Source organism: Crinia signifera, chromosome 8 (genome assembly GCF_055691185.1).
Source record: "Crinia signifera chromosome 8, ASM5569118v1, whole genome shotgun sequence".
NCBI lineage: Eukaryota > Metazoa > Chordata > Amphibia > Anura > Myobatrachidae > Crinia > Crinia signifera.
In genome coordinates, this window is record NC_139224.1 from 64,393,565 (window position 1) to 64,418,578 (window position 25,014).

The 25,014-nt window shown below is 42.0% G+C and overlaps 1 protein-coding gene across 4 annotated transcripts in view; it reads left to right on the forward strand.

The window, feature by feature from the left end:
* The first annotated feature begins 967 nt into the window (after positions 1–967).
* Positions 968–25,014, forward strand: part of LOC146026164 (activating transcription factor 7-interacting protein 1-like) — a 59,333-nt gene continuing 35,286 nt past the window's right edge. Inside the window, exons 1-2 of one of the 4 annotated variants that reach the window (XM_083156585.1) lie at positions 20,015–20,138; positions 20,228–20,342. The gene's annotated coding sequence lies outside the window, so the exon portion shown is untranslated. Of the gene's footprint in view, positions 1,287–20,014; positions 20,139–20,227; positions 20,343–25,014 lie in introns of those variants that run through there. The other 3 variants (XM_083156584.1, XM_083156582.1, XM_083156583.1) reach the window with 3 other exon arrangements.

Here is a 25,014-nt window from a genome sequence, read left to right on the forward strand (position 1 = left end):
CAAAGGAACAGGGCATTTTGATTAAGTGGCCCTGGTCCATGATTATCTGCAGTGGGTTTGTTTCGTCTCTTTTACAAACTTAGAATATGACTAGTTAAACCCACTGTTTATCCATGTTACTACACCTTCTACTACAGCAGACATGTCATAGTGAACGGAGTAATGTTTACTGCAAACAGAGGATACATTCCAGTAAGAAAGGCATGTCCCAACTGTGGCCCTCCAGCTGTTGTGAAACTACACATCCCAGCATGCCTTGCCATAGTTTTAGCATTCCCTAATAGCAAAACTGTGGCAAAGCATGATGGGGCTTGTAGTTTCACAACAGCTGGAGGGCCATAGTTTGGACATGCCTGCAGTAAAAGATCACCAATTAAAAGCAAGTAACCAAATGGGGTTTTCTGTGCCGTTGTGCTGCTCATTATATGAAACTAAAATGATTCCTGTTTTTACTTATATGATCCACTGCCATTTTATTGGTAATTATTCCCTATTTTCTTAGAGTGTTTTTTTTTGTTTTGTGACCAGATTTGTTACTATACAAGGACTAAACAATTACCTTCCTCGTAATATTATCTGATTAAAGTTAATGATTTTCTTCAAGGGTAGAGCTCATATTTAATAGTTGTTAAAGGAAGCAAAAGAAAAGGCTTTTAGCCAGCAATGTTATGCGACTGTTTACTTCCAGAAGTCCTGCCTGCTTTCATGTATTGTTTATCGGTGCTAGACTAGACTTCTTTAACTGCAGCTTTTACTTGCTAGCATGTAACACAGGTCTTGTGCCTGGAACACTGAATGTTCCCTTTTATTAATTGATATTAGCAGCTGAAAGGTTATGTTTCTCATCCTTTTTAGTCTGCATTTGGGCCCATAAAGGAGCAATGCTGCCTACTGTTAATATCGTGGCCTGTTTTTTTATCTGTGAAGGATTAGTTTTGTCTGTTGGTGCTGCTGTGTGGTGGGGGAGGTGCCTCACTGAACACACATTTGCTGCAGTACTCTTAATGGCAAGCACAGAAAGCAGTACAAAGAAATCAGACCATACTAACTACAGGGTTGAACTTTGCAGCTTTTCTTCTTTTCTTTCTGTTATTTATTATTATACTTATGTAGCAAAAATGTGTGCTAACGTGATTTAAATTCTTCTTACTAGTATTCTCTAATAGCACATTTAGATTTTCTCTCTTTAGAAGCAAAGATCATATAGTAATTTATATATAACACGATTTTGATGCTGACGGTGTGTCCAAAAGGGGAAGATTGCCACGTGGGCACTATTTTCTGAGGTAAGAGAGAGTTTTTTTGCCTTTTATGCAGTAATCTATCAGTAAGTACTTTAAGCTGTTATTGCTAAAACTTCTGACGCCGTTTCTTAAAGCTGTTTGGTTGGTATTGGAACACAGAGGTGGTGCAGATAGGTAATATAGTTGGGGGCGTGGCAAACTATCACAGACTGCCAAATGTACCACCCACTGGGGACTTTTTGTAACTGCATTATTCTTATTGGTGGAAAATTGTACATTTGACCACTAGTATACATCTCTAGCATATACATGCTTTTGAAGACCTTTGAAAGACCGAAATCTCCAAATAATACCACTGCATACTGGGGAGCTTATTATGGTAGTGATTCAGAGGCGTATACAGTGGAATAGTTCCAGCAACTTCTGTCACAGGCGCTAAAGTGCTTGTATGCTAATATTGCTATCGAGATGCCTACTGGCTGTGGCGCAAATCTGGAGACTACATAAAGAAAATATATTGACTGCATTGCTTCTCTGTCTGAGTCATATAAAGGTCTTCAATAGTATTTAGATGCTAAAGAGCTGAATACTAGTGGTCAAATGAACTAATGAGGGGGGTTTAGTTTAACATAGTTATTGTTGGTGTGTGTATATGGGGCGATATGTGTTTATTTTTTTCTTTACAATTTTTAAAAATGAACCATCAACATAGATCATTTCAGTACGATTTACTTGCACTGTAATGTTTTTCAAGGACTATTGAGACATTTATGACTTTTTATAAGTAAGTTTCTGTTTGATACTGAATTGTGTAAAGCTATTTTAATTCTATGTACAGTGCTAGAAATACATGTAGCGTATTTGCAGCACTGTACATTTTGTTGTTTATAATGTTTCATTACCTTTGTCAGCAGTTGTAACAAACTACGGTTTAGATTGTGCAATAAGTAATCAATTCAAAGATTATATATACATAAAAGGCTAAATCCTCCTCACCTTTTTGAGTCGAAGTACTGCCAGTGACCACTAGAGGCCACTCGACGGACCAAATTACTCTTTAACAGAAAGTGAAACAAAAATGATATGTTTCAACCTTCCTGGATATGGAGAGAGGGAGTTATGAAGATAGAGATTGGAGCAGATAAGGTACTAAGTGACATTTTGATGGGCTTTTACCTAGTATACATATATTACTGACGAAGAAGTTCTCATACCATAACTCCCAACATCTGGGGCTTGGCAAGCGGAGCCGCATGCATGCCCGAAAAGAGTGTGGGGTTTGTGGAAAGGGGCGCGTCCTAGTGGGATGGTGCTTCCTAATGCCACGCCCCTATTTTTTACCCCTCTGCATCACTGAATAGATGCTGTGCACATGTGCGCAGCGTCTATTCTCTTCAGGCTGGGGGGACTCCCAGCTGCCCCCCCCCCTCCCCACCACGGGACAATGGCGTCCCCGGGCAGGACGTGGGACTGTCCCCAAAAACCAGGACGTTCCCACAGAAAGAGGGACAGTTAGGAGGTATGCTCTTACAGTGTGCATTGTGATCTATATTGTATGCTTTGAGGAAATATTTTTGATAGAGTCCATAAAATAACAACTCTATCTTTGCGAACTGGCGCTATATAAGGATGGTGTAATGGTTAGCATTAAATGGTTAAATTCCCATCCAGTGCCCTGTTTGAGCTTGCATGGGTTTCCTCCAGGTACTCCGGTTTCCTCCCACAGTCTAAAAATATACTGGTGGTTTAAATGACTCCCAACGGAAATTAACCCTTGTGTGTAAAGTACACACTGAGCTATATGCTGTCTGGTTGGGCAGATTGGCCTGGCATATCACCAATATCGCAGTGTGTATACATTATATGTGCACCCCCCCAGAGACAATTGAAGCAATGCAAGGTTTGATGTGCTGCACATGAAACCTGAAGACAGCGCTAGCGACACCATGCATGTTAATGAAGGATGGAACAAATGGTTTGTATCTTATATACACACAAATACCCTTTCCTTTTAAACACTGGTGTACATATGAAGGATTATAAAAAAAGCTTATATACAGATGTAGAGGTGCTTATCTATTCTGCGGCCATTTGCATGCATGAATAGTCACAGCTGGGCACAGCTAATTGTTCTTGCAATGCATGTGTATGCATCGCAGCAATGATGAATGTGCTACATCTGTACATTTCTCTCCTCAAATTAACATTGGTGCACTATGTTTGTGCATAGATTGAGGCTGGTAGACCTGCAAAGTGTTCTGGTCACTTTGATAGTGATTTATGTTTTTTTGTTATATGTCCTTGAGACGCACAGGCAAGCTTATTGTGGCCCAGATGGGAATTAAGGGGCCAGAAAGGTCCAGATTGCTGTAGATCCATAGGGAGAAATTTTATAGGATGAGAGATTCAGAAATTGAGAGATTTGGTCAGAAATCTCCAGGTTTTTTAAAGCGGCAATCATTTATACTGCAAAACCAGTTTGATGTTAAAATGTAAGTGATTGCCGCTTTAAAAAAAAAACAAACCTGGATATTTCTTACCAAATCTCTCATCCTGTTAAATTTCACCCACAATGTACAAAGCAGAGTTCTGGGATTATTAAAGTGACCCCTGTGAGCCAGCCATAAATGAGCTGAGCTTCTTTACAGACTGACGACTCCTTTTCTGCCTCCCATCCTCCTTCCTGTTCTATCATACAACTCTCCTCCCAGTTCCCATCTTGTCTACGCCACCCCACCTTTCTGTGCATATAACTCCATTATATCCAGAGCACATGTAATAGGCTGGTGGGTGGGGGGATAAAGAGTTATGTAAAGCAATTAAACACTGTTTATGTACATTTTTAAGCAGTTAAAGCAAGTGGTTCTCAAACTCCACTGTTACAGTCAAGATTTTACGGACACATACATACCTCCCAACTGTCACGATTTTAGAGGGACAGTCCCGATTTTCGGGTCCTGTCCCGCTGTCCCACCCGCGGCAGGCATTGTCCCGCTGCGGGGGGTGGCAGTTGGGAGACCCCCTAATCTAGTACTATTCTCGTATGAAAATGAGGTCGCGGCTAATTAGCATAAGCCGCGCCCTCATTTGCATACGCCACGCCCCCTTCCGCGCGAGTGTCCCTATTTCTTCAGATGAAAAGTTGGGAGGCATGCACATATGCTTTAGTAGTGTTCACTGTGGCACCCCGCACCTTTCAAAATCCATGCAATTCCTCTTTTCTGCCTGGGGAGTTGCTGCCTGCTTTGGTGCTTTTATTGCAGTCTGGTGTGATAGAGATACAGACCAGACACCTAGAAACACCACAGCAGACAGGGACACCCCAGGCAGTAAAGAGGAACTGCATAGATTTTGAAAGATGCAGGGTGCTGGAATAAACACTACTTTAGCACAGGTGGCGCTACAATATAAATAATGAAGCCATTTAATCCTTCAATGTTTCAGGGTCAATCACCTCGTCATCGGCAAGACATGGGTAATTGACTTTAAAACATTGAGGAATTAAATAGCTTCTTTATTTAAGCTGCAGCACTGTGCTGCATTTTGAAGAAGTCAAAGTCTGAAGAAACGCGTTAGTACAGAGATTCCATCCCAGTTCCAAATGTTGGACAGATACAGTAAGCGCTATTTTTTCTTTTATCTTTGATACTTACCATTGTCTGTTAAAATCGTCTGCCTGTGTTTATTTTTTTACGAATATGCATTTTTAGGTCTTTAAAGCAATAATATGGGTATATATTTATTTGTAGAATAAAATCCTTACTAGTACCCAAGTCTAAAGCCCTGTACACACTAGCCGATATGCTTCATGAGCGATATTTGGGTACTTGTGTAGTACCACGGCGCCCACTAAGCAATTTGCTTAGTGGGCTATTCTGTGTAAGAGAATCGCATTGCATCGCATCTCATGTCCCGTTTTAATGCCGTGCCATGTGATTTTCCTAAGTCATTTATTCACTGCTGTCTTGCCCCGGGCTTATCTCATCGCATGCGATCGCACTTCACGGAAAATCGCATGCGATTGTATAGGGTGCGATGCCATTAAAACACTTTCACGCTGACATGGATAGTGGGGTTATGAAAAGGTTGGGAGGATGCCTCGCGGGGCTCGCTGCACTCACCACCCTTCGGGGTGGCGTGGATAGTGGGGGTGTTTTAGGAACACATTCATACCTGCCATATCATACATCTGACTAATAACTACATGTGTTAATGATTATCTTGAAATTTACTTAAGAATTAATAATAAAGATATCACATTCATTAATTAATTAAATTTATAAACAGAAATCAAGTGAAACAACAAGAATAATGACAATCAATTAAAAAAAAAATTATTAAACTATTAGCGCCCAGAGTCTTCCGCCACATAAATTCCTCAAGGTACGACTACATTTTTCCGTGATGTGCTCAATGTTCTGGGTGTGAACCCCTGAGTCCGGGTCCACAAAGTGAAATCTATGGTTCACTCGTGCATGTTCATATCCGGTCTGCTGAAGCTGCTCCATATTGTAGGCCCGCCAACAATCGGAATAAATCTTTGTTCCTGGTGCAACAAATTTATTGATGGCGGCCATCAATGTAGTGGCATCATGCTTCTCGACTGTAGTCACAAAGCAGTCACCAGTCTCCCTGCAAATCCCTCCAAAGATCCACTGCTGAGGCAGCATTACAGGCACATTGCTTTTCTGTTTGACAAATAGGCTTTCGTCGACTTCTACTACCTTGCCGGGACCGCCAATTTGCCTATGGGGTTGTGAGAATAAGTCCATAGTACAGGCCTCCCGCATTAAACTGTTATACTGCAATGTGGTTTTATTAGACATCTGCAGTTCACGGTCACAATAAGCTACAGTTGTCATCTCCTCTTCCCACGAATATATAAAGCGGACAAGGGTCAGGAAGGGTAAACGGCACCCCAGGAACCAATGCACCGCTCTGAGGCTCACCTTCTTGCAACAAGCCTTAATGTGTCAGCGCCACATGCATTCTTTTATCGATAGGCGCATCGGGTGACCGTTCACACAATTTTGCATGACCAGAAGCAAATTGTGGTGCTGGAAAAATAGAACAGCCTCCTCCTCTGTGTTTGGCAAGGTGAACATGGTCACAAGTTCACCAGCCATCACTGTCCATTCTGTCACATTTTCTACTTTCCCTGATGCAGCCATTACTGTCAGTTATTCAGCTCTGACTGAATCTGACAGGGATCGGGAACACTTACGCAAGTTCTGACTGACTACGCTATTTGCGCAACCTACGCTTATTCTGAAAGCACAGCTACGCTAACTGCTAAACGTCCATACCATATTAACTACTGAGATCGCATTGCACGGCACTAAAACGGGCCATGCGATGCGATTTCCCTATGCTAGCGTACGTATGTTAATTGGGTGCCCTGCAAATACACAAGTACCGATATTTGTAGGTTGTACTTTGAACAACCGGGCAAATTATATTGTGCATACACACTGAATGATATTGGTAAAGAATATCGTTCTGTGATGTCACCCAGGGTCGAATGTAAGAGGATGAAAAAAGTGAGTGATTTGGAGTTTTCCAAGATATCGCTCAGAAGAACTGCCAAAATTAACGATATCTTTAAAAATAAAGTATGGGCATTATACCACCTGGATGTAAGGCAAAAATGTCATAATGATACACACAATGATTTAATTGTAATGATAAGTATAAAGATCTGACAAAGGGGGTTATTCTAGTTCACTCTTTCTGACAAATTCCTTCTTAGATGGACAAAACCATGTGCACTGCAGGTGGGGCAGATGTAACTTGTGCAGAGAGAATTAGATTTTGGTGGGGTTTTACTTCAAAGTGAGCTCTATATTGCAGTGTAAAAATAAAGCAGTCAGTATTTTCCCTGCACAGAAACAAAATAACTCACCCAAATCTAATTCTCTCTGCACAAGTTACATGTGCCCCCCTGCAGTGCACATGGTTTTGTCCATCTAAGAAGGATTTTGTCATAAAGAGTGAACTAGAATAAGGCCCAAAATCTAAATCTGGGTACATATAAGATGATTTTGGCAAACAATATGCACAATACCAATATCGTTAACAATATGTTTGTGCATATCTTTGAGTGTGTACGCACTTTATCGTTAATGATGCACACTCCTGCTGGTCATTAATGACCCCTGAGGCTCTAGCGTCTGTTCATGCTACGTATTACTGACTACTGTATATCTTCAATTACAGCATACTCCTGGATGTTGCCACTAACGTTATCTTTAAAGATAGTGTGGCAGGGATAGCAAGATATCCCTGTTTTAAATACATAACAGCGGTTGAACATGAATCCAGTCCAGGTTTTGATTGAGGTCAGGAATGAACTGCAGCCAAGTTTATTAGTAGCACCTGTTAGCTGCTATTAAAAATCTTGTCTGTAGAAAGGGAAAGGACTGATTCTGTATATATATATATATATATATATATATATATATATATATATATATATATATATATATATATATATATATATTTTCATGGAGCATATTGTCTCATGTGTACCCTACTAGTTAAACACCAGATTATATACTTTACGATCAATATCAATATTATCAACAGTGGAGGCTCCTACCTCTGTGTCAGAGGTGGGCTGTCACTGGCCCAATGCCGCCCACCTCCCTCTGCTGCTAGTCCCCGCCATCCCCACTGTTGTTGCTTCTGCCCCCACAGTTACCGCTGTGGTATGTGCAGTAGCTTCCCCGTTATAGCACATGTAGCTGCCCCCAGCTTCTATGGGCTGCTTTTTTCAATCCTGGACAGAAATTTTCTTTTAAAATTGAATCGTTAAAAGAACCAGGCCCATCTTGCCTGGTGAGGATTGAGGCAGTGTGCAGATTTCGGTTATAATAGGTTCTTGTGGTCGGTGATGATATTAATGACGTGTGGCTCCTTCCAGCTGATAACACCATTCCCCTAGAGCCATTTTGATAGCCAAAAGTTCTTGATCTCCGATAGCATAGTTCTGGCTTTTACTTTAGAAGGATCCATCTTCAGACCTGAAACAATATAGCTAAGCAAGGGTATTGTCCTAACCTTAAACACACACTTTTCGAGCTTGCAGTAGAGATGGGTGGTGTTATCGTACCTCTTCACAATGGTACGATGTTCCTGTAGAGTGTTGGCAAATATCAGGATATCAAATAAATATACCAGATATCGGAACAGCTCATTGATGAAGTGCTGGAACACAGCAGGAGCATTTCTTAAGCCAAATGGCATGACAAGGTACTCGTAATGGCCATCTTGAGTGTTGAAGGTCATTTTACACTCGTCTCCTTCTCTGATTCTTATTAGTTTATACACCTAATTTTATTTGGAGAAGATGGTCACTCTGCTGATCTGATCGAGTCATTCAGTGATGAGAGGTAGAGGATATTGATTTTTTTTTTTTTTTTTTACTGTGATATCATTGAGTCCTCTGTAGTCAATGCAGGGCCTTAAGCCACCATCTTTTTTCTTGACAAAGAAGAACCCATCTCTTGCAGGTGAGGACGATGGAACGGATAAAACCCTTAGTCAGGTTTTCCTTAATATACTCTGACATGGCTTGTGTCTCAGGTAATTTTTTTACCAGGGATAAGGTCGATTGGACAGTCTCAAGGATTATGGGGTGGCAAAATATCGGCTGCTGCTTTACTAAAGACATCAGCAAACTCGGCAAAGGGTACTGGCAGACCTTCAGGTAACTTGACAATGAGTTGGTGTGTAGGTAACACTGTTTGCAGACAGGATTCAGAGCAAGAGAGGCTCCATGACAGGATTTGGGCGTGATTCAGTCCTTTTTGGGGTAGTGCAGCTGAAGCCATGGTAGCCCCAGAACTATGGGGTGAGATGCCTTTAGAATAACAAAGAACTGAATATCTTCAGGGAGAGGGGTTGAGATCGGGAAGTAACAGATCCACCCTGTATTTGGCTACTGTCCACAGCAGTAAGATATACAGGGTGTTTTAGAGTCTCTGTGGGGATAGACCAGCGTCTGACTATATCCATGGTAATTCAATTTTCAGCTGCTCCAGAGTCAAGAAGTGCTGGAAATTCTCTGAAGTGTTGCTTCACTTGTAAGGACACTTGAAGAATGCAATTGTTAGTAGTTGGAGAGGATTTAATAACTACTAACCTGCCCTTTCCGTGGCAATTTATGATCTGGTGTTTCCCACTTTCTTCGGGCAAAATTTTACTCCATGTGCAGGGTCTGCACAGTAGAGGCACAATTGTTCTGAACAACAAAGTCTACATTGCTCTGGAGTTAATTTGAACCAGTTGATCTGCACTGGTTCATCGCCTGGTGGAAAGGGAGATGATTTAGGTAATGTTTTCAATCTGTTGGATATAGACTGCCCTCTCTCTGAAGCACAAGTCAACCTTGTTGCATAATGTAATGAAAAGTCTCTAGTGGCTAGTTCATCCTTGATTCGGTCAGATAGACCATTCCAAAAGGCCACGTAGAGTGCTTTATCGTTCCAGGCTAACTCTAATGCCAGGATTTTGAATTGTATGAGATACTGTCCGACCATTCTGGTTCCCTGCCGTACACGAAGGATATCTGTGGTGGCCGACATGATTTGCCCTGGTTCATCGAAGATGAGATGGAAGGCTAACATGAATCGCTGATATTCGGCCAACATCGGGTCAGACTTCTCCCAGATGAGTGATACCCAGTTCAGGTCAGATGCTGATAGCAGGGATATAACATAGGCCTCTTTGGTGCGATCGGATGGGAAGTGGCTGGACTGTAACTCAAAATGAATTTCACATTGGTTAATAAAACCGCAACAGTTCTTTGGAATCCCTTCAAATTTTGCAGGTGTGGGCAGTTGGAGATGGGAAGTGGAGTTAGCTGTTGTTGGTATTTTTATTCTCTTCATGAGCTGATGAAGCTCCAGTACCATGAACTCTGAGGAACTTTCAAAATCGTGTTGTATTTTTTAAAAAACAACGTTTCAGGGCTGGTGTGGACAACGGAAGATGAGACACGGTCACTTGACACCCTATTTAAAGGTAAGCATTTTTATGTTTGATTCACCTTACACACCTTGACAAATGTTCATTGCAGCCCCGAAACATTGGTCAATGATTTTTTGAATACAACACAATTTTGAAAGTTCCATCCATCCAAGAGGGGCATTGGGGCCAGTGACCATTAGCGGAAAATGCCGGGCCACTTGCATATATTTAAAAGAGAGATGGTAAAACAGAAATTGTCTCAGCGCTGATGGTCAGCAGATGGGGATACTAGCAAGTGGTGACCCCTCACCACAAAAAAAACACAATGCAAAGAGAAAATGTGTATGAAACACATATGATTTGTAGTATTCCCTCCTGCGAGCCAGTAATAATATAAAGCGGAAAGGGACGTTCCTTCCTTATTAGGGACGATCCTCTTCTCCGTTATACAGGGTAGTGTAAATCACATCCAAATAGATACGTCTGACACCTTCCCCTCACCAGAATTCTTCATATAAGAAAAAAGGTACCATACGCCCCTTATAGGGAGTGGCGTCTCCTCTTCTCCGAATATGTAGATTTCTCAAACAATATCAGAGGCACCAATATGCTCCTTTCCACATATGGTGTAACACAGTTTTATTCATAGAACAGCATAAGGGTATAAATGGATGGGGAGATATAAAACATACATGAAATATAAACGATGATCTGCCGCATAGGGATAAAAATCAGAACAATTACCAGAGCCGATGGAGAACTTGATGGATTAAGTTCTCAAAAGCGCTTATGGGAATAAAGTCCCGGAAACCATTCCCCAAAAGGCTCCAAACAAAGGTCCCCGGCAAGTGCTCCAATTCCTGCGGGTATCTGCAAAGGTCCAACGCGTTTCAACCGTCACTTACGGCCCTTGAAAAAGACCGTAAGTGACGGTCGAAACGCGTTGCACCTTTGCAGATACCCGCAGGAATTGGAGCACTTGCCAGGGACCTTTGTTTGGAGCCTTTTGGGGAATGGTTTCCGGGACTTTATTCCCATAAGCGCTTTTGAGAACTTAATCCATCAAGTTCTCCATCGGCTCTGGTAATTGTTCTGATTTTTATCCCTATGCGGCAGATCATCGTTTATATTTCATGTATGTTTTATATCTCCCATCCATTTATACCCTTATGCTGTTCTATGAATAAAACTGTGTTACACCATATGTGGTTCTATTGTGTCTCCATATATACCTCTGAGATCCATCGAAGTTGTTTGGAGGAAAGGAGCATATTGGTGCCTCTGATATTGTTTGAGAAATCTACATATTCGGAGAAGAGGAGACGCCACTCCCTATAAGGGGCGTATGGTACCTTTTTTCTTATATGAAGAATTCTGGTGAGGGGAAGGTGTCAGGCGTATCTATTTGGATGTGATTTACACTACCCTGTATAACGGAGAAGAGGATCGTCCCTAATAAGGAAGGAACGTCCCTTTCCGCTTTATATTATTACTGGCTCGCAGGAGGGAATACTACAAATCATATGTGTTTCATACACATTTTCTCTTTGCACTTGCATATATTATTAACATTATTAGTTAAAAGACCGTCAAAATAACAACTTCTGTTATGTACTTTCCCTTTGAACTGTGACAGTTTTTAGCCCACAAACTCTCCACCCCACCTCTAATCCCTATCTGCTGCTACCTCCAATCTCTGGGCGGTATTCAATGAGCTGAATCGTTGGTCACAGCGATTCAGTTTTTTCATTCGCCAGCCAATCGCCGGTTTTTTGCTGCCAATCGCCATGCATGGGGATTCGTGGGGAGTCGCCGAGTCACCCTATTCAACGTGGCTGAGAATCGCTGGCCCTAACGGCGATTCTCAGCCAACCCTGCGTTTCCCTAAACAGCTTCATTAATGTCGTCAGTGTTTAAAAAATTGCAGTGAAATGCAAGAAAAATGCAAATTACCCTGAATAAACGCTTCCAATACAGCAGACGGCAAAATCTGGGTAATCTGCACAAAGGCCAAACGAAGGAGTGAGGTGGGGAGGAGAATCATGGGTAAGTGAGGTGCACCATGGGTAAGAACAGTGCTTTGTGGGAGAAAAAAAAAATACCTCAAAAAATTAAATATATATTTGTATAGCACTTCTACGACCATCACATCACACAAGGGCAGCAAATAATAATACATTACACTTGCACAGTTAAATAGAACACTTAAAACCAATTATTTGACATGTTCCTATAAAAGTTCACCAGAAAAAGATGACGAGGGACACTCGGTGAGGAACGGCGATATGTAACAAGAAAAAGGAATCGCCAACTTCTCATTGAATACACTTTTGGCGATTCCCCTCGACTACCGTCGATTCCCCATGCAAAATCCTATAGACTAAAAACGGCGATTTGTAGAGAATAACATTTGGCGATTGGTGCTTCATTCACCGGTCCTTATCGGCGATTATAGGTCATTGAATAGGGTGATTCGCATTAGGAGCTCTAAAAATCACCGTCAGACACGAAAAAAACACAGAATCGCCATAAAACTTGGCGATTCAGCTCATTGAATACCGCCCTCTGTCTTCACAGCTCCCTTTTCATATCCAGTTGTCCCTGCATAATTGCTTTAAATTTCTGTTATAACATCTTTTAGGACATAAAGGTGTGCACTCAATACAGCCGGCGAAAGGGTTTTTTATGGTGGGGATGGCTTGTTTTTGGCGAGGATCGCTGTTTAACCCCCTCGCCCTATTCTATGTACTGGGGAAATCCTCGCCTTCAGAGGATGACAAGGATTCCCCCAAACAGTGAGGTTTGTGGTTAATGTAGCGATCCTCACTTTTTAGAAATAGCGTGGTGGAAACTGCGCATACAGGGGGTCAGTTGAATACTGAGTGTGGGCTATGACAGCCAGCAATAGGCACTGCTCGCTGTCATATCTCACCTGATTGACATTGAATATACCCCATAGGAGTAATTTGTTCCATTGAGTGGCCTCTAGTGGACAGTGGCGTGTGTGTGTGTGTGTTTATATCTAAGTATAGACCATTTCATGCAAGCAGCACCCTAGGGTAACTATTAAATTACTAATGCATGTGCATACAAAAAAGGCTTTTAGAAGGGGGGAGATATGTACAAAGCCAACCAGTTATGGCAGCATTCCATGTTCTCTCTGGAACCTCAATTACAAATCCTATGTTTGCACCAGTGAAATTCTGCACAGAAATGTACCCACCACTCAATGCTATGGGCGGTATGCAATAGAGACCGAGTTCAGCGGTTGTGCGGGATGCTGGCTAACCTAGGGTGATTGTTCTGTTTAAAACATTTTTTACTGGGTTTTGAATAAGGAGCGGGATGGATAGTGAGTTGGAGGGATTTAATGAAGAGTGGGAGTGTTCTTCTAAAAAGTGAAAACTGGTGCCTGTTGCTACAACCCTTAGATGTCCATCTTGGACATTAAAACAGGTTGACAGCATGTTTGTTCAGTAAAAATGACACAAACATAAAAAAGGCCATTGGAAGAGCAATGTACATCCCGGAGCTGTTTACTATTTTCTATCTCTAGTCACCTGATTAGAGAGTTAACTGCTTGATTTTGGCTGATGTGGAAGATTCAAGGAAATTAAACAGTAACCTCACATTTAGTGTATATGTCTTTACATGTTCAAGCCGACTGTGGCAGCTTTTTTCCACACCCACAGTTTCATTGGTTCCCTAGAGCAAGCATTCACTTAATAGCTGTGTACATTGAATACATGCTGGTAATTGTCTACACCGATTATAGATAGATAGATAGATAGATAGATAGATAGATAGACTGATATATATATATATATATATATATATATATATATATATTATGCACGCTAGTCTATATTGCATATTCAGTAGGACAATTGCATAGCTAATGACTGCAATCCTTTTAAATAAAACACTCCGACCGGGTCCTCTTCCTTAGCACCAGATCTTAGTCAGTGAGAGACCGCTGCTTCCAATTGATTGGGGAATCCCATGATCCCAATGGGATTATAGTACATCTAGAGGAGGAAACAAAAGGAGAGCTTCATGGTGCAATATCGTTTTTAATAAAAAGAGATAATCTCAATAAAAGTATCCACAATGATTGAATTGGTCTTGTACCCCACTTTCTCAGTGTGGGCTAGAATAGCACATGATTTAAAATACAATAGGTCACCAGCAATCAGGTAGTGTGTATCCACAGGGTCCTGCTGCGTCGTCTGTGTTCAACCGAACACAAGCAAGCAGCTCTCCACTCCTACACGTCTGGCTAGTCAATGCGTCTGGTGTGCGACATTGACACGATAAATCAATATTTAAGGGAAAGAATATATCTAGCACATAACCATTAGCTAACTATCATTGAGGGGTGTTGATCATATACATGTGTTTCATAGCATTGCATATTCACAGCACTCTTGCAAACATGACCCTTGATTGAGTGGTCTACATAGTGATTCAGAAGTTGCAGTACACCTTTTTGTCTCAAAAACTGTACAGGAAATTGGAAAACTGAATAATTCAGTAAGGTATAGGTGAGGTGGGATAGCTCTTTTTATCTTGGGCGCCGGACAGTTTCCCGACAGTCGGGATCCTGACAATCATTACCCTGACGTCAAAACCCAGACACTCGGGGTCCCGACGGCCACCGGCTATTCTCCCTCGTGGGGGTCCATGACCCCCAGAGAGGGAGAATAGAATAGGTGGTGAGCGTAGCGAGCTTGCAAGGGGCTTTGTTGCGCTTGCCCCACAGTCTGAGTCCGGCCAGTCGGGATCCCGACTTCGGGTTAATGACTGTCGGGATCCCGACTGTCGGGACCATATACCACACCCTTTTATCTTTTAAGGTATGTACCAAGCATACCTTACTGGAGTATTCAGTTTTCCCATTTCCTGCCTAGTTTTTGGGTATACTGCAACTTTTGAATCACCCTGTATAACTTTTTTCCAAATCCCAAATCTCAAACTATCTCACTGTATCAAGGCCTCCAACCATTAATTTTAAAAAGTTGGGTCCCACCCACTGTTTCTGGGCCCCATCACATATACTTTTTGAGCTCCCCATACAGCAACAGACCACCTGCACATCCCCCATAGATAGGATGGAAAGGTGAGATATGTGTAAATAGCAGTTGGGTCAGTGCAGGGGGCCAAGTGGGGGTTGTGGGGGAAGGAAAGGGAGGAGGTTAGATAGTAGTTGGGTCAGTGCTGAGGAGGGGGGCAAGGAGATGGTTAGGGGCAGGCAGTGATGGGGGTAGGGAGGGTAGATCAGGGCTCAATATATTTCTTTCAAATCTAGGAGCCAAGATAAAAGTGTTAAGGTGCCCATACACTAGTAAGATTTATCTTCAGATCTGGCTGGTTGGAACAAAAACATGGCTATGGATGAGTGATCAGTTTTCCAGCATTTCCAAGCAAATGGTCAACTGTCATTTACTCTCATCCATAACCATGTTTTTGGTCCAACCAGACAGATCTGCAGATAAATCTGTGTGTGTATGGCCACCTTAAGAGTCGCACAAACTAAAAAGAGGGACAGTGCATGATAAAGGCACACTCCAATAACTTACACCATCTGGACTCCGGACAACGAGCTTAAATACCGGACTGTCTAGTAATCCCGGACGGGTGGTAAACCTCCTCCTCCCCCCCGCACACACACACACATATAAATCTATGCTGCTTGATTTAAAAATGGTTTCATTCATTTAAGATGGTCCACTACTCTCTCTTTTAATAGTGTTTGCATTACTTTTACCTACTACTGATGTGTAAAGCTTATTATTCTGTAGTTACTTGCTTCTCCCTTACTTCCTTTTCTACAATGGAACTACATGCAATCTTTTCCAGTCCTATGGAATTGCACCCATAGGCGTTTGCAGCCAATATCTTCACATTCTACATTTGAACACTTATACCATTAAATGGGTCCTAAGATTCTAAGCACAGGATTTAGATCTAAATTGAAGTGCATGTCTTGTTCCATTTGAAATCACAAGGCCTTCTCCCACGGGATATGGTTGCTAGGTCGACACTATAAAGGTCTACTTACATTAAGTTGACCACTAAAGGTCGAAACGGCTTAGGTCGACACGTGAAATATTTTGACATATCTAAGGTTGATATGTATACGACCTGGTACAAATACGAATGGGTACAAATGCATACGACATTGGATAATATTAAAGCGAAGAATACGACAGCTTTGGAAATGTGACACATTTCTCAATCGTATTTTCGGGTTGTATACAGCTAGGGTTACCACTTAGTCCCTTTAATTCCGGACACATGTTAATTACACAGGTTCTGTGGCAGTTTAAAATCAGGTGAAGTGGAGTCTTGAAGTCAGCCAGCCACAGAACCTGTGTAATTAATATGTGTCCGGAATTAAAGGGACTAGGTGGTAACCCTATATACAGCCAATCATGTTCGTACGGGAATCAGCCAAATATGGCTGATCATAGTATATTTACCACTTTATTTGTTTATACTGGGCACCTATACCAGTGAGGTGGGATTTTATAATGAATTGCTAATACCTGATGGGAAGAAGAATTAGCTAAAGTATTACAGACTATATAGGTCCACTGGGCTTGTCAGACTTTTCCTTTCTTCATACCAAGCTATCATGTTTGAGGGTAATTTTATAGGCAGAGCTTTCCAGACATAATTTGTATAAGTGAGAAATCAGATGTCTGAGTTTTTCCATCAAACAGAAGGCTTCAAATTTAGTAGGGTTCCACCGGAAGGGTTCTGCTTTAAGAGAAAGCCTATAGAAGGGAAACTAACTAAGATGAGCGTTCTATTTCACATGAGATGTTGCTATGGGCAACCAATCAGATTCTATCTGTTATCTTCCAGAGGAGATAAGGAGTTAAATAAATAAGACAATTCTGATTGGTTAGAAACAGAATGAGCGGAATGGAAGGTGAAGTTCATGCTCTAAAGATCAGTAAATGTTCATAAACCACATTTGGAAACTAAGGGCCTTATTCTGGTTGGTGCGGTCCGTTTCGAATTCTTTCGGAGGGCGCTTTTAAGCCGTCTGCGCATGCATAGGCAACGCTATGCGCATGTGCCACACATGGTCTACGTACTCGTTTTCACTAATACCGTACAGAAATGTCCACCGAATTGACTCAGGAAATATGGGCGTCATTCGGACCAACACAAGGGCGTGGCTTCAAAGTGGGCAAAACTGGGCGTAAATATGGGCGTACACGAGGGAGTGCACGAACTGTGGTAGGCATGCATTCGGACAGCACACCGACTGCAAACGAACCAACACGCATGAAATATGCGGTCTTCATAAGCAAGTTTCAGTTTGAGGAGAGCACTTGTTCATGCGCTAGGCATTCGGTTCGCCCAATTAGTACGCCCGCACCTGAATCACTCTCAGCTGAACACAATACAATCCACTCCTCTACTCATTAGTGATTAATTACACTCTTTTCATAGCTTCAATTGGAAGCATTGCTGCCTAAATGGACCATTACTAAATACACAAATATATGCTGAAAGCACAACTGCATTCTTGCAATTTGCACACATTTACACTGCAAGCAATGGGCAGAAATGGGCATAAGTGTGTCATGTGGCAGATGTATGAGTTCAGATAACAGTCGTGAGTTTTGCGGAAATACCCCGCATTGGTGCGTACGGGCAGCTTCCCGTCCGTTCTGACACTGTTAGACCGTGCAGAATCTTTGTGTTGCCACCGCACACGCACAGTTTGGTTGTTGTCCGAAAACACAGCCTCTTCTTAGAGAGTGAGTCTGTCCGAAGGACCTGTGGGCGTTTGTTCTTACAATGTCCGCACAGCGTGGCGTTCGGTCAGCTCCGAAAGAATTCGGAACGGACCGCACCAACCAGAATAAGGCCCTAAGTGATGTATGCATGAAATCCCTATAGGCAGGGCTTAAAGTGGTCATGCAGAGGTGGGGGAACTCCTTTCTCTATGCCACCTAATTACACCCCCCTCCCCCCATTAGGCAGAGACGGGGCCAGTTGTAGGGTTTTTGGCATCCCTCTGCAAACTAGAATGCTTTTCTGTGAGAATTACTGTGCAAGGCCAATGTGGAGGTTAAAATGTTGTATATTGCAGGGTAAAGTTCGCAAAATATACTGCTGTTTATATTAATATATTCTGTAGTACTTTCCCTCATAAGATAAATGATCTAGAGCAGGGGATCTCAAACAATTTCACACTGGGACCTCGTCAGACAATAAAAATTATTACAGGACCACAGGAAGTTACCGAAAGATTGCCGAAACGTATTGTTAGCAGACCTGTACAGTAGAATTGCACAGGCACAAAATAAGTGAAGTAATGTGACCCGGAGGCAGTGGGGGAGGGAAGAGGAGGCAGTGGGGGCATACATTATGGGTTTTACCCTTGCTCCCCCTCTGCAGACACATACCATAATGTTTTTTGTGCCCAGTGCTTCCCTCTCTTGTGTCTCTCCAGGTACCTGCAGATGACAATTCCCCCCCCCCCCCCCCACACACACAGCCCCCATGCTGCACTTACTGTACATACAAGAGGTTCATATTCAGAGTCGTGCTGATTGAGAGCTGGTTTCTCTGAGTGTCTAACATCCACAGCCCTGTATCGCCAGCCACCGCATTCTTAATGACCACATATTCTCTAACAAATACGGTCATTAATTTAAGGGACAGCTCTTGCGTTAAGAGCTGTCCCATGCGATGCAGCACCGGTGTTGGACTTCCGGGTCTGTGACCCGGGAGTCCATCTGCGCATGTGCAGAGCACGGCGCCGGCCGCAGGGCATGCTGGGAGGGATCCGTGACAGATCCCTCACACAGCGCTGCGGTAAGAAGCCCATAGGCTTCTGCAGGGAATCGCCAGCTTTTGCTGGCAATTGCCTCCGCAGTGCTGCCACTGCGGAGGAGCAATAGAGCATACAGAAATGCGGTAAAAACCCAGATAACAGGGTTTTTACCACATTTTTGTGTTAGAGAATCGCCCCTGAATCTGTTCATTTTGTACACCTAGGGTTACCACCTGTCCGGGATGACTCCGCACAGTCCGGTAATTAAGCCAGGTGTCCAGAGTCTGGACGGGGGGTATTCTTGGACTATACAATGCCCCCACAGCTGCAGCCCGCAGCCTATTTCCCACTGATGACACACCACTCTGCCGCGGGACATGCTCGGAGGAGGATGGACAGTTTTTGTTATGTACCCTCCTACTCCAGCTCAGCAGCGTGTGACTGACATTGGCGCCAAGTAGTTTGACACCCCTGTAGTCCTGCTGCCGGCCCCAGGCCCCAGCCAGGCCATGGAGAGCTAGCAAGGCAGCCAGGCCAGCAGCATCTCAGCTGACTGAAGTGAGCTGAAAAGTGCTGTGAAATATGCTGGTCCTATATAAATAAATAAATGTTTGTAATATTGTGAATATTATAAAGTAACTAATAATGGCACTTTACCAAATCATAGGTGATATTGTTTTATAGGCTAGGAAGTTTTCTTTCACACTTACTTATGTACTTATGGTTTGCCGCCAATATAAATGTTAATGCTTCTAATAGTATTAAAAAAGATTTAAACACCTCTTCCAATGTCTTGCAATTTTTATGGTTTTCACACCATTGTAATATCGAATTTAGCAAGCGTCAAGTTGTGCCTGCAGCCTGCTTCCATTTTCACACCCATGTCAGATCTCCTGACATCACGTCTTTTTTCTCCCCATTCTCATTGTTGTTGCTAGGCAGTTTTCTCCATCCCCCTCCTTCTCTGTGAAGTCAGCTGTCTGCTGTGCTTTCTGATTGGTTTGCATAATGTGAGGCTCAAAAACCAATAGCAGGTTCTATGCAAATTGTACAATCATTCAGCTGATATCAGACAGGGCTGCTATAGTAATTTGCTGGGAGAGCTGATGGCATCATGGCTGCAGGTATGTTGTTTCTTTATTTGTATGGGGTTGTTTTTGTTTTTATTACATTTTTTTTTCTTGACATTTTTAATCTTTACTATTTTTTGCAGGGGACTGAATGACATCCAACTACTGCTTTTATTCTTAGAAAATGCTAAGGCCTATTCTGATGTGCACTTAAAGGAACAGTAACACGCAAGTGTGTAATTTCTACAAACTATAATAGTAAGGATGAAAACTGATCTAATTAGACTGGCTAAAAATTACTAAATTAGTTGCATACTGACGCTAATACTTATTATTCTTTTTTTTTTTAAAGATACAGTTTTATCTATATTTGTATTACGTTTGACATAGCTAGGGATGAAAATGGCATCCGTATAGCGAATGAGCATTAAAATGGTCTCTGATGTAGAACCAAAATGTACCTCTCAGACACACCTTCACACTCAAGTGTTATTGATGCAAGAGAACACCATGGGATTGCTCAGCACTTACAACATCAATATGATTGAGAAAATGACTGGCAACAGGAATTACATGACACACAAGCTATTAAGCAAAAATCTTGGTTCCTGCCAGCAGTTTCCGGCTACAGATTCTTCCCCCTCTTTAACTTTTTAGATATGAATCCTAATTATGGGACTCATTGACAATAATTTCCCTAAATGTAGTCATTATCATCCATGTGTCCAAACTTTCACAATAAACTTCTTGGGTATGAATGCCGTAGTCTAAAACACTCACTTTTTGTGCCAGATATATTCTGATTTGTCTAGAGTAAGGTTGGGTACAAACTATTTGCGTGTAAAGGTCCTCACACCACCACAGTGGTTCTCTAAACTTTTCATCATTTTGAGACTATACAGGTGTCAAAGTCACAAATGAATGTATGGTTCGATTCTCCAGAAATGCAAATCCACCCTAATTTTGTGGATCCGAACTGAACCAAAACCTGGTCCAAGAAGATCCAATATGAACAGAGTCCCAGTTAAATCCTCCTACAGTATTATACTTCAGAATTTCAGGTTTTGGATTGCAAATATTACATAATTTTAGTTTTTAATTATCAAATAATAATAATTCTCAATTTACATTTTTTTTTCTTGGTTTTAAACCAAACTGAAATCTGAATCTGAACCAAAACATTTGAGAGTTTTGCTGAAACCAGATCACAATAATGGATTATAACCAAAACCTGGGCTCTGCGCAGATCTCCACAAATGGCTGAATTGACGACTAATCTGACTTCACATTCAAAGCTCCGATCCTGAATATTTTTTTTTCATGCACTAAATGCATGATTAATTGATGCAAGTGAAATGAATGCAAATGTAACGGACTTAGGGACGGATTCTCCGAGCTTCAAAAAGTTATAAAGTGGAGAGTGGTAAGCTACCAGCCAATCTGCTCCTAACTGCCATGTTACAGGCTATGTTTGAAAAATGATAGGAGCTGGTTATTTATCACTCTCCGCTTTATCACTTTTTGAAGCTTGGTTCTTTTGGCACTTAATGAGATATTAGGACAAGACTGAAATATTGGTGTCATTGGATTACAATAACCTTTTTGGCTAAAACAAAAGGAGGGGCCAAAGTGTATCAATAGGGCACACACTTCTGGTATGTCGTCCTTCACTTATTCAACACTAGTAAGCCTGCTGTTCTGCTACCTTGTGATTGCCTCTGTGTTTGTGCATGTATGAGCGAGAAGGTGATGTAGTTTCACTCTCTGCCAACAGATGGCAGTGTTTCGGAGACACTCAAATGGACACTAGACATATATAAAGATGATTATTCTTAATACATTGGTACATACAAATACATTGTTCTAAGCATTTTTGTATTTTCTCATGACTGTCTTACAAACTTCCTTTGAAAATATGTTTCAAGCCCTTTTGTCCATCTCCTTTTTGAACATGTGCCAAAACATTACACAAAACAAAATGCTGTTAATGGTCAGGCCAACCATCCACTTTGCTGAACCCTGGTACTGTGAGGGGTAGGGGCCAACTTTGGGATTTGTGGTCAGGCTCTGTGCAAAATAGTCTATGCAGGTGCCGGTTGTCGACCAGTCAGGGGCAGATAGTAGAAGTAGTGCAACCGCTCCTCCCTTTGCTGCTGCATATCACACAGGGAGAGAGAGAACAGACGGCTGCTCCACAGCCCAGAACACAACAGCAGTCACTTCATTTTTTCTCCCTGCTTGAAGCATCAAGTCTCTGCCTGTATTAAGAGTACGTTCTCCCCTCCTCGATGTCACTGTATACAGGAATATATTTTAATAAAAATCTGATAATATAGAAATTAATGAATCAGATATACTAAGGGGCATAAAAATGTGTTGTTATATATGCCCCATGCTCAATAGTGTATGCTCAGTTGAATATTTGTATGCTGTTTATTTTCTGGCGATAGTATAGGCTAATTTTATCTTGAGTCGAAACAGTCTATTAAGCTGGTTGAGTCCACCAACAGTCTAGTTTTGTCAGTTAAGAGGCAGATTTTGTCAAGTTAGCATAATTCTGTGTTCTTGATTTCTGTCACAGTACACCAGAGTTTCTCGCTTACCCTGTATGTTGGCACTGGTTATTTGTACAGACAGCTATGGCTATTTCCCCAGCCGCTGACCATTTCCTCTCTTCCCTCTCCGTCACTGCTGTAGTCCTTCTGTCACTGGCATTCACAGGTGACTGTGACTCCCATAGAGATGTGCATGCCCCATGTGTTAATATTTGAAGGCATGCTGACACCATGTTTGATCCACTCCCTATAAAAGTATTCAACTCTTTTTAAAGAAAATAAAGCAATTGCCATTATTAGTCTGTAGAATTTTTTTTTGTAGACCCTTCACTTACCCGTCATTTTTCCTGGAAACGATTTCACAGCTGATATAATGGTTGGCATATTACTATGAAAACCCTATGGTTTGCGTACAAATACAATGTTTTGACAAAAGAAACATGATTAACATTCAGGAGTTCTTGCGTCCTCAGATGTTGGGCGCGGATTCCCGGCAGCATTCTTCAAAACACAGGAGTTTTAGGTCCAGGGTCTGCATGATTGGACCCAAACTTCCTGGACCTGGGTGTACGGAACTGGTCGGGTGCAGGGTACTAGTTAACCAGACCCAGACCTTATGGAGAGGCACCAACAGCTGCAGCAGCTCTTCTCAACCCAGCACTTACTGCCATGTGCTGGGCTGCAGAGTGGCCAGTGGGGTGCTTAAAGTACTGTATTCTCTTCAAGGGGTGCATGGCCACGCCTACTGGGATTAGGACACACCACATGGAAAGTACCGGTGCCGGCCAGGCTTTTGAATGCTCTGGATCGGATAGCCAGTTTGGCTGGTTTCTAAATCCATTGCAGTGGTGATCCGAAGCTGCGTCTTCAGATGCAGGACTTGAATCTCACAACTGCAATCAGGATGCATCTATCTCCTACTGCATTTGCATTTTAATGACATGGAAATTGCAAAGCTGTTTCCTTTTACCAACAGGGACATGCGTGAAGTATACAGTTCAGGAAGCACTGGCTAGTGCCAGAGACAGATTTATATACAATACTGTATATGAGCCCAAGACTTCATGTGGGTATTACTATTATACACAGGTACAACAGTATTTCCTGCAGGAAATCTGAGTTTTGACCAGATATGTGCGGAAAAGGTGGGCGCTGTCATATAGTTTTTACGCCACAATTTTCACCATAAAAATGATTAAAATAATGCAAAGAAGATATTTATAATACATTTCTTGTATTTTTCATATATATATATATATATATATATATATATATATATATATATATAATGTCAAACCTCTTATATTGAAGCATGACCGGAAAGGATCACCTGCGGCTGCCTGACCTGGTCCCCAGGGACCTGCACATGCCCACTAGACTCTGGGACAATGCTAGGGGTAAATTTACTGAAGTGTGACTGGATTGCCAATTGCAGCGGTAGTAGAGCGAGGCACCTGCCCGAAGCAGGCCATGCAAGGGGACCTGGTATGCTAATTTGGGTTCATGTGATGAAATCTACAATTTGACACCAAAAAAAAACCATGAAAAACTCATGGTGACCTTTTCATTTGGATTTAACCTATTTGCTGTCGACCAATTATATCACTGTTAAAATGAATGGTAACACTATTGCAGCAAACTATTATTATGTAAGGACATATCATGGAATATAGTAGATGTCTGTCAATGTATCCCTATTTTCTTTAGAACAAAGATGAAAAGATACTGTATTATGTTGGCTTGCACAGTTGTGAACACTCCCTCTTTACAAGGCAGTCTGCTTCCTGCCTTCAGTCGTGTCTCTAATGCATCCATATTCAGTTGTTGCTACAGGGAGCTCTCTTGTGGATATGGCTGGAAATATTTCCTGTTTTGTTCAGTCATGGGCCATTTCTGAGCAATGTGACAAGCTTTTAGGTTTGTGGTGTGTTTTTTTCCAATTTTTATTGTGCTATTTCCGGTTACAATATTTGGGTCTTATACGGCCTACACACATGCCAATATTAAGGCATTTTCTAAGAGATTTTGCTTAGTTTGGCAAAATCGCTTAGAAAATGCCCTCACATCGGTGTGTGTGTGGGGGCTATATCGACAGCAATGCGCGTCCCCCGCGCGTCTTTGTCGCCGACCGAGATTGATGAACAGTGTCCATCAATATCAATATCGGCATCGACAGGGTTCTCCCACCGGAGAACACTGGCGCTGTCTGCTCGCTCAGCACACAGAGCTGACAGCTCGCTCTGTGTGTGGGCTGTCAGCTCTGTGTGCTGAGCAGAACAAATCGGCATGTGTGTAGGGCCCATTACTGTGAAATATGCTTTTTTATGCATTGACTTATTCTATAAAATAAATTAAGTATGCTTTGTACACATAGG